The sequence below is a fragment of the Engraulis encrasicolus genome, chromosome 8 (assembly GCF_034702125.1).
Source record: "Engraulis encrasicolus isolate BLACKSEA-1 chromosome 8, IST_EnEncr_1.0, whole genome shotgun sequence".
In the NCBI taxonomy this organism is placed as follows: domain Eukaryota; kingdom Metazoa; phylum Chordata; class Actinopteri; order Clupeiformes; family Engraulidae; genus Engraulis; species Engraulis encrasicolus.
The window spans coordinates 41,800,791-41,812,346 of NC_085864.1; positions in this window are offsets into that span (position 1 = coordinate 41,800,791).

The following is an 11,556-nucleotide window of genomic DNA, read 5'->3' on the forward strand; positions in this document are numbered from 1 at the left end:
CAACTGACCCCTTTGTCCCCCCTGTTGGCTTCCCTACATGGAGAGGCTGTAGAAGAAAAAAAGTGAAGCCCCCCCCCAAAAAAAAAAACGTCAGAGAGAAGCCATCTCAGCTTGAAAAGAGAGCTTCATGCACAGCAAAAAATAGAATCAAGAAAAACAAAGCCATGCACAGTTGGAATCGTGACTTAGTTGGTTTGGTTTGTCTCCTGCAATCCATCACCCACAACCGCTAACCAAACATTTAAACAGAGAAATGTCCGCCCCAAATTACCTCAGACAGGTGATGTGTGTGAGTCAGTGAGCCTCATGATGGAGATCCAGATGTTCTGGACGGTCAGGGAGGAAGACGCTCTAGAACAGGATGACCCCAACCGTGCCTGATATTTAACCCTTGTAAAGTGTTTGTGTTTTTGTTAGTACATAGAAGGTGTTTAGGTCAGTTTGACTCGGTCATATAAAAAAATAAATGAAATAAAATAAATAAAAATGAAAAAAATCATGGCTCATATTCACCCTCATGTTCCCTTCTTCATGATGTGAATTTCTCTGTATATATGTTTTTGAGAGTGAGAGATACAGAGAGAGAATCGAGAGATAAGTCGATACTGGGGCAGACATGGGAGGAGGAAGGACAGCAGCCACGTAGAGGCAACAACAGACTGTTAGAAACTGCCTTGTGCAACAGTGTTCTTTTCCCCGAATCAGTTGCCTGCCAACAAGGACTGTTCTAATGAAGGGATTTCAAGCCCTTGGTCACAGTGGAGGGTAACAGCAGTTTCAGTTGCTTTGCTGTGTGGTAATGTCATAAACCCTAGACTGACCCTCAACAGTTAGCCAGTAGGAGTTTCATTTTCTTGACTTGTGTGGTAGCATACGATAGGGAATGTGCTAAACCTTTGAAAGTGATACTCAGGTCTTTCTAGACAGTCAGTCACTGGTATCGTTGAGGAAGGTCAGTGTGGTCAAAGAAGTCAATAGAGATGATTTCTCCAAATAAGAAAGGATATGGATATAAAACCACAGTAAATAGATTAAAGACATTAAGAAACACAATGTTCTCATCAAGTAAATGAAATACATATCCCCACTTACCTCGAGGGATCTCAAAGTCTATCTCAGTAACATGTGGTGAGCCTGAATAGGACTACATGATGTTGATACAGTAGTAGTGTATTGTGTTTGCAGACTGTCAATTGCTATGCTCTCTTTAGCGTAAATGTAGCATGCAAGTCATGTATTTTGACACCGGAGGACTAGGAAAGTGGTGTAGTACGTACTAGTGATTTTGGCCATATGCTGTGGCATTGTATGTCCTTGACCGGCTGCACACACACACACACACACACACACACACACACACACACACACACACACACACACACACACACACACACACACACACACACACACACACACACACACACACACACACCAGACACACACACCAGACACACACACACACACCACACACCACACACCACACACACAGGGGCTACAGGCGAGTGAAACACCAAACACATGTTTTTGACCCTTTGACTTACCTAGTTTTTATTCTGGCTGACGCTTTTTTGGCAGTCATGGATCATTTCATTCAATTGTGTTCTTATTTTTAAAGTTCGATTTTACACCCCTGCCTGCCAAGAAGGATGGAGCTAGCAGGTCGAATCCTGCTGAGAACCCACTGACATCTGAAGACAAAACAAATCTCACTACTTCCAGCTGATATTTTCAGCAAAAAAAGAGAGAAGAAGAATTGGGGATGCCATGGTAATATTGCACTAATACACTGTATAAACAAGCAGGATGGCCTAAAAATGCACTTTTGAATATTAAATAACTCACACGGGCGCACTGCACACCCACATGCACGCACACACTCACGTGCACACACACGCACACACACACACACACACACACACACACATTACATTACATTACATTACATTGCATTTGGCAGACGCTTTATAACCAAAGCGACTTTCAGAAGAGGACATAATCAAGCCAACATCACAAGCAAATACAAAGTGCACAGGAGATATACAGAACAACAAGTGCAATTACAAAGAGGGGTTAGTGTTTTTTTTTTTTTTTTTTTTTTAAATATAAAGAGGAAATAACGAGAACACACACACACAAACACACACTCACAAACTAAACTAAACTAAACATCATGTCAGGATTCTGCCCTGGGGCAAGGCCAGTTCAATCATTAGTCTAGTAGATTCTCTCGAAAGAGGAATGTCTTTAGTTGTTTCTTGAAGGCTGCAAGAGAGGTGCTTAGTCTTGCTGCCTCTGGGAGACTGTTCCACCACTTGGGAACCACAACGGAGAACAATCTTGACTGGGAGTACCTAGAGCGACTGGATGGCAGAGCCAGACGGCTTGTGCTGGATGAGCGCAGATCTCTTCCAGTAACATAAGGCGTTAGTAGGTCCTTCAGATAAGCTGGGGCCGTTCCTGTGATGGTTTTGTAGGCAAGGGTCAATGCCTTGTGCTTGATCCGGGCGGCGATCGGTAACCAGTGCAACTCAATAAATAGAGGAGTAACATGGGTCCTTTTGGGTTGATTGAATATCAACCGTGCCGCCGCATTCTGGATCATCTGCAGAGGCTTTAGCGCACAAGCAGGTAGACCTGTCATGAGTGAGTTGCAGTAGTCAACGCGGGACAGGACCGTGGCCTGGACCAGTCGTTGTGTAGAATATTGTGTCAGCACAGGTCTGATATTCCGTACGTTGGACATCTGGATTCGACAGGTCCGGGTGACCGAGTTGATGTAGTTGGAGCATGACAGCTCATCGTCAATCATGACGCCAAGGTTTTTGGCGGCTTTGCTTGGGGTCACGATGGTGGAGCCTATCTTGAGGTTGATGTTGTGACTGAGCGGCTCTTTAGCTGGGATCACCAGGAGCTCTGTCTTGGCCAGGTTCAGCTGTAGGTGGTGGTCCTTCATCCATGTTGACAAGTCGGTGAGGCAGGCAGAGATGCGTTCCGAAACCGTGGTGTCCTCTGGACGGAACGACAGGTACATCTGGGTGTCATCAGCATAGCAGTGGTAGGAGAACCCATGTGTTTGAATGACACGTCCCAGGGAGGACGTGTATATTGCAAACAGAAGGGGTCCCAGCACTGATCCTTGGGGTACGCCTGTGGAGAGGGTGTGAGTCGTAGACAGCTTCCCTTGCCATGACACACTGAAGGTGCGTCCAGAGAGGTAGGAGTTGAACCATGAGTGGACAACGCCTGTGATTCCCATGGCTGTGAGTATCCTCAGGAGGATCTTGTGGTTGACTGTGTCAAAGGCTGCAGACAGGTCTAGTAGTATGAGGACCGAGGATAGTCCTTCCGTTCTTGCAGTCCTTAGAGCTTCAGTCACTGAAAGTAACGCAGTTTCAGTTGAATGTCCACTTCTGAAACCAGATTGTTTTGGGTCAAGTAATCCGTTCTGGTTTAGGAAGTTGGTGACTTGCTTTGCAACTGCCCTTTCTAGCGTCTTGGATAGGAAGGGAAGCAGTGAGACAGGTCTGTAGTTTTCGACATGAGCAGGGTTCAGTGTAGGCTTCTTCAGTAGTGGTGTCACCCTTGCTTGTTTGAAGGCGGAGGGGACAGTGCCGGAGGAGAGTGAGGAGTTCATGATGGATGTGATTGCTGGGACCACTGTTTGGGCAATGTCTTGAAGAAGGTTCGTGGGCACTGGGTCTAGTAGGCAGGTAGTGGGACGGCTTCTTGTGATGAGTCTGGAAACGTCTTCTTCAGAGAGCAGAGTGAATTCATGAAGTGTTGCAGGAGTCGCCGTGTTTTCCAGCGGGGTGTCTTCTGGGCGGGAGGGTGGTTCACAGAATTGCTTGCTAATATTTGCCGTCTTTTCCGTGAAGAAGGTGGCAAAGTTGTCCGGGTTAAGGTCTATGGGTGCAGGAGGGGGGGGAGGGTTGAGCAGTGACTTGAATGTAGAAAACAACTTACGTGGGTCTGTAGTGTTGCTGATCTTGTCGTTGTAGTAGGTCGTCTTGGCAGCTGTTACAGAGGCGGAGAAGGAGGCTAGTAGAGATCTAAGTTTTTCGAGGTCAGATGGGTTGCGGGTTTTGCGCCATTTCCTTTCTGCCGCTCTGAGGGTGGTACGTAGAGCTCGGATGGTCTCTGTCAGCCATGGTCGCGGTTGTGAAGGTCTTGCAGGTTTAGTGACTAGTGGGCAGAGGTTGTCGAGGCAGGAGGTCAGTGTGGAGCTGAGCGAATCTGTAGCAGTGTCAACATCGAGTGAGGAGAGCACGGTTGCTGAGGGCAAGGCATCTGCCACCACTGATGCAAAGCTAGTGCGTGACAGGTTGCGTAGATTCCGCCTATATGTGACCAAGGGAGGGGGGGTGGGTGTAGGGTCGGGTAGGGAGGTGGTGAAATGGAGGAAAAAGTGGTCTGAAACATGCATTGGTGTTACCTTGATGTTGTCCGCTTGGCAGTCCTTAGTCATGATCAGGTCGAGCTGGTTACCACTCTTGTGTGTCGGGGGGCAGCTGGCTAGTTGAATGTCAAATGAGTTCATCAGGGCCTTGAAGTATGTGGCGTACGGCTTCTCTAGATGTATGTTGAAGTCGCCGAGGACAAGTAGGGGGCCGCCTAGGTCCGTGATGGAGGAGATCAGCGTATCCAATTCGTCAATAAAGTCGCCCAGTGTTCCTGGGGGACGGTAGATCACAAGTACAGACACCTTGATTGGGGCTGTGACTTTGATTGCATGGTATTCCAGGCAGCTGTAGTTGTTGGCAGGCAGCAGGGGGGCATAGCTCCAATGCTTGTTGATAAGGATCCCTGTTCCGCCTCCTCTTTTCTTCAGCCGACTGGTGTGTGAAAAAGAGTAGTTAGCTGAGAGTGCTGCTGGAGTGGCTGTGTTTTCAGGCTTCAACCAGGTTTCTGTTAGTGCCAACAGGTCAACAGAGAGACTACTAGCATAAGCAGAGATAAAGTCTGCTTTGTTGACAGCTGACTGGCAGTTCCAGAGACCAACAGTGAAGGAGGTGATTGAAGTTGTGTTCGGTTGTAGTGGCTGAAGGTTGGCCAGGTTTCTGCTTTGGTTGGAGGGTTTGAAAGGCCTGCGCCTTCTGCAGATTACTGGGATTCTCTGGAAACACATTGTCGATGTAGGTCAGCAGTGAGATAAAAATGTGCCTTACGTGTCGTTGCTTCGGTGGAGTTGCACAGGTAGAGTTGCTTGTCTTGTCACTCGTCGGTCTTGCACAGGTAGAGTTGCTTGTCTTGTCACTCGTCGGTCTTGCACAGGTAGAGTTGCTTGTCTTGTCACTCGTCGGTCTTGCACAGGTAGAGTTGCTTGTCTTGTCACTCGTCGGTCTTAGCACGAGGAGGGCTGCCGCTGCCCAGCTGCCGCTGGAAGCGCACTTACTTTCCTAATATGGGCGCAGGTGCCACTCAATGAGCACTGCCCCCAGCAATTAGAAAAACAATACCTAGTTTCTGTGGGTGTGGCCCTGATAATTGCTCACCTGACGCCTTCCCAATACTACAGCTGACTTTACTAGAGCATGAACACAGATACACACAATTGACAATTTCTTTTACAGAACACAATTAGTAAAGATGTAGCAAAATACACTTACTGGCTGCAGTCACATGTACCCTTGCCTTGTCAAGTGAAGCAGGCTTGTCCTGCACACACACACACACACACACACACACACACACACACACACACACACACACACACACACACACACACACACACACACACACACACACACACACACACACACAAACACACAGTGCTCCCATTATTAGACACAAACCCTAAAAAGGAGTTCACTTTTTCAGTTTTCCTAGGGATACCTACTTAGGGATACATGCCATGTACATGTACAACACCCAATACATATATGGACTGAGGTTTCAACCGTGTGTGTGTGTGTGTGTGTGTGTGTGTGTGTGTGTGTGCGTGTGCGTGTGCGTGTGCGTGTGCGTGTGTGTGTGTGTGTGCGTGTGCGTGTGCGTGTGCGTGTGCGCGTCTTTCACTACAGTATTTCAGCACATTCTTCCTCACTGAGCAAAGCAGGCAAGGACATTCTGGCGTTCACTAACAAAGCCCAACGTGAATCAGAGTCAATGAATCAAAGGTGAAAACTACACTACACTACGCTACACTTCAGTACACTACACTACACTACACTACACTACACTACACGACACTACGCTATACTTCAGTACACTACACTACACTGCACTGCACTGCACTGAACCGCACCTCACCTCACCTCACCACACCACACCACACTACACCACAGCTGACTGCTCCAGCTGGAACTACAGAATGTGGTTGCAGCAAAATACACTGTTGCTTCAGGACAGCGATAAGAATCGTGAAAAATACAATAACTTTGGGATCTTTTCATTGCGTAACACAAGGAGGCCTGGCGAGTATCAGAGGAGCAGTTGTGACAAGTGGCAGCAGATCAAGTTGCAGTGCTGCCTGCAGGACTCCGGAAAGCACCCTGATGCACTGTTATGGCTCCATAAATAAAGCATAGATTACAGCCATGGTTCCCAACCGGGGGGCCGGGACCCCTTAGGGATGTTGGCGCAGAGGTAATGCAGGAGAAGGGCGTGGAGAGTAGGGCTGGTTAGCATAGAACCTTGAATATGCTTTCATAATACCGTATACAGTTGTACTGTTTAACCATTACATAAATTGGTTAGCAACAGTATTCACTTGCATGGTAAATATTAGAGATGTACAGGATCCAAGATCCGGTTCCGGATCCGGCAGGATAATAGGGTTTTTCAGACTATCCGGATCCGGCAGGATCTTAAGCAGTGCATCCGGTGTCCGACAGTTACCTAAAAATCAGGATCTGGGGCATCTCTTCTTTTTACGTAGCCTAGGCTTTTCAGTCTTTCACAACCCCAATCGCTGCATGGAGTGAAAGCCCTTTGGAAGCGTCCATTGTCTTAAAAATAGTTCGCGCCAACGTAATAAAAAGGGCCCACGTGTGCGAGTAGGCTATGTGTTTCAACCCTTTCGTAGGATCCGGTATCCGGTTCCGGATCCTGCAGGATCTTAAGCAGTGGATCCGGTATCCGACAGGATCCTAAAAATCGGGATCCGGTGCATCTCTAGTAAATATATTTATTTCCTGGAATTAAAGCAAAAATGTGTGCTTTACCAGTAAACCTTATGGTGGGACTTAGTCAATCTGGGATGCATTTACCGAAAGCATAGGTGATTCATCACTTCATTTCAACATTGCATCTGAGATCAGGCATCAGACAGTTTTTCCCACAATGTTTTCTTTTCAGAAACCAATGAGGCTACATGACACTTTCCTTAATCATCCCAAGACTCAACGATGTCGGGAAAACTAAGCAGCCCTGGTTTCGATAAATCTCAATTCCAGACACATCCATAGGTTACTGCACCCTCTCCCTAAAATGTTCCACAAACCCCCATTTGCTTGGCAGATCTAGACAAGCCAAAGGCAGGGATCTGACTTTTGGCTGCACTTGATATGTTCTGCATTAAATGTATCTCACATTCACATATTCATCCTAATTTTCACTGACATGCATGGACATCACGGAAAGCAGTTTGAATGAAATCCGCTAGTCAATTAGCACTTCATTTGGTATCATCACCGTCACCATCACAGTTTTTTTTTTTCATTGCAATCCATATGCATAAGTTTGTACAATAACAGTCTTGGTCAGTCAGAAAAACGCATGGCAAACAATTCTATAGGCTAGATGTATTAAGTGTTAACCACACACTAAGGGCAAAAAAGGAACATTACTGTAAACAAAGAACATGGATTATATAAAGTTGGGAACATGAAAGTATGCACACACAAGTCAATCCACTAAACTGGTCATTTGTGGTAAAGAACCTATGCAAGCTGTAGAAAGCAGAACCTGACATACATTAAACCACAGAAAACCACCCCAGTCCATATTCCAGTCTCTTGTGAAAGACATCTATACAAAGAGAGTGTTATCTAGGGCCCATAAAATTCTCAAAGACCAATCACACCCAGGATATGGACGATTCAAAAATTGAGATCGGGAAGGCGACTGTGCTGTCACAGAGCTAGAACTGAGAGTCTGAGAAAGAGTTGTTTTCCTCATGCCATTTGCTTACTGAATTCCTCCCAATTAATTTGTTTGAACACACACACACACACACACACACACACACACACACACACACACACACACACACACACACACACACACACACACACACACACACACACACACACACACACACACACACACACACACACACACACACACACACACACCTTTTATTTTAATTTTATTTCTTCTTCACCTTTCGTCTTCACACTTGTTTTGCACCGGCCATGCATTTCAATACAAGTGACACGAAAATGTCTCTATGTACATGACAAATAAATATCCTTGAATCCTTGAATATGATACTGAAGGGATGGAGAGAGATGGGAAACACAAGTTGAGGACAATTTTCTTTTTCACAATATGCTAAATTAGCAAACTACTGTGCGTACGTCTCATTCCAGTCTTATCAGAAAACTTAGGTACGTTATTTATGTAATATCTTTTTTTTAAGGAAAACTAATGTGTGGGTAAGTTTTGTCAAGTCTTGTAAGTTTTTACAAGTCTTTATTGGCAAACAACAAATGTATTGATCGCTAGATCGCTTTCATCTTAAGTTGCTGTGATGGAGTGACCATCACTAGGGTTGTGGGTGTGTTCTGACCAACATGCCAATGAGCCTGGCTCTGGTGTAGCGGTCAGAGCCCCGGTTTACTACCCCAGAAGGACTGGGTTCGGGTCCCGGCAGGGCACCTCTACTCCCCTTCGCAACAAATGGTGTCAGAAGTGGGATACCGTGAAGCCATCGGAAGCACATTGTGTGTGAGCCGTAATTCCATGTGAGGGACCCCCAGGATTGGTGACCCCGGTGTGAGGGACCCCAGTGATGGGGGATGAAGAATGGATGATGAAGCATTGATGATGGGGAACACTGGATGGGAGAAGCATGATGGGCAGTTGCGTGAGGGACACTGTGGGTCTTTCTCAAAACCTAGGCCAGTGTCCTTCCAAGTGTATCAGCCTAATTAGTCACGCCCAGTGATTGGATACTTTTTGGTGAACTCTACAGAATATCCAATCACTGGGTGTGACTAATAAAGGGTATCCAATCACTGGGCATGACTAATTAGACTGATACACTTGGAAGGACTGAATGGGAAGGCAGTGTGATGGAGTGACCATCACTAGGGTTGTGGGTGTGTGTGTTCTGACTGTCACACTAATGAGCCTGGTTCTTTGGTTTAGCAGTCAGAGCCCCAGTTTACTACCCCAGAAGGTCTGGATTCGAGTTCTGGCTTGGCAACTCTTCTCTCCTTTGCCACAGTTACATTAGTCTAAGTACTTCAAATACCTACAATCATTCTGCATTGTTACCTAATATCAACTTCAACCATTTCACACTGCATAAATGCTTTTCCGTCTTGCTCTCCCGTCTGTTGTCTCTCTTTACCGCTTTCATCCTATTCTCATGACATGCACACATGCTTGGACTGGCAAACAGGGTAATGCACTCAAAAAAGAGCAATGAGGGCTATTGGGCCACGCAGGCTTTTACGGTCACCCTGGGGCAAGACATAGCCAGGGCCAACAACGCCATCAACAAGACATCAGAGAAACCAGACCTAAGATATCATTCTCTCTCTCTCTCTCTCTCTCTCTCTCTCTCTCTCTCTCTCTCTCTCTCTCTCTCTCTCTCTCTCTCTCTCTCTCTCTCACACACACACACACACACACACACACACACACACACACACACAGACAGACAGACAGACAGACAGACAGACAGACAGACAGACAGACAGACACAGACAGACAGACAGACAGACAGACAGACAGACAGACACACACACACACACACACACACACACACACACACACACACACACACACACACACACACACACACACACACACACACTTCATCTGAAATGCCCTTCTCTCCATTACAGTCCATACAATGGAGTGGGGACCCAATCCTCCCAACGCTCCCCCTTCCACTGTGCCCAGGACCCATGTGCTTTTAAACTGAGTTTGCCATGTTAAATTAAAGGCTTTTTAATATTTTTCTCAAATCTCAGAGTGCCTCTGCTTTTTCCTTCCTTTTTTTGGGACCTACACTTCACCTGGTACAGATGAGCACCTGAGTAATATTACCCTGCAAAGTCTCCTGAGCGCTTTAAGCCCTTTTAGTGTCTTCTCAATGTTCTCTCTCTCACCGTTGGCCAATGAGTGTAGCAGTGCAGCATGTTCTCTGTACGTCAGAGATATTCTCTCTATTCTCTCTGCCTTTAGTGTCTTCTCAATGTTCTCTCTCTCACCGTTGGCCAATGAGTGTAGCAGTGCAGCATGTTCTCTGTATGTGTCTCACTCATAGCCTGCTGTTTATTTCTCTCTGGGCGCTCAGGGATGGGGATCCAGGAGTGAGCACGGATGATTGATCCATTGTGGGCACACTGGAGACATGCTATGCAGCGGTCGGCCACCGAGCCTGGCTCCAGTCGGTGGTTGCACATTATGTCAAAAATAAAGGAAGGACTAACCAGCAAAGAAGAAAGGGACACTCCAAAAAGAAAAACACTGTTTTCAATCAATGTTAGGAACGGGAAGGCAACCAGCAAAGCTTTTTATTGCGCCTAGAATAGAAAAAGACTGAGCAGAGTCAATAAAAACGGGTAAAATTAAATACCATGGGAACCACTTAGAAATTTTGGGAAATAGATATGTGAAAAGGACACTACATGTCCTCATTAAAGTGCTTGGTTTTAAAAGACTAAGAAGCTGAAACTTCCTTTCAGAATTTTACAACCAAGAGTCAAAAAAAGATCAGATTATGCCTATTGGATGCACATCAAAAATGAAAACTATCTGGGACAAGGTTTTGGAGGCACTGAGGGAATTGTTTTATTTCATTTTTTATTTTTTTTTCTACAATAAAATGAGTCCCTCAGCTGAGAAGCTGTGCTTGTTCTCAAAGTGTGAGTTGACGACAGGTATTTTTCAGAGTAAATACACAACTAGAGTACATGCAAGGCCGTTTTGAGGTAGGCCCTACAGTGCTTGGTGGCCCTTGGCAAAGAAGAAAATCCGTAAATCCCCAACCCTATTGAAGAAGGCCTTCCTCTCTCTCTCTCTCTCTCTCTCTCTCTCTCTCTCTCTCGATTTCGATTGTGGTATGATTGCACTTTTCAGTCATTGAATTTAGGGAGGTGCTGCCACACTCTCAAAGTTGTCATTGTTGTCCTTTACAGACAAGTACACGTCATTACCTTTTCATCTGTGTGGGCTAGGCAATTGCCTGATGTGCTAGCCTAGAATTTCTCAACAGGGGCGGTACAGACCCTCAGGGGGCGTTGGGGAGGTCTAGGGGGCATTGGGAAGGTTACAGCTGAGAGGGGGCAGGGCTTAGTTTTCATTGGGGTGCATTAATCCATGTTATTTTTTAATACTAAGGGGGAGTTGGCAGGTTTATGATGATGTCAAGGAGGCGTT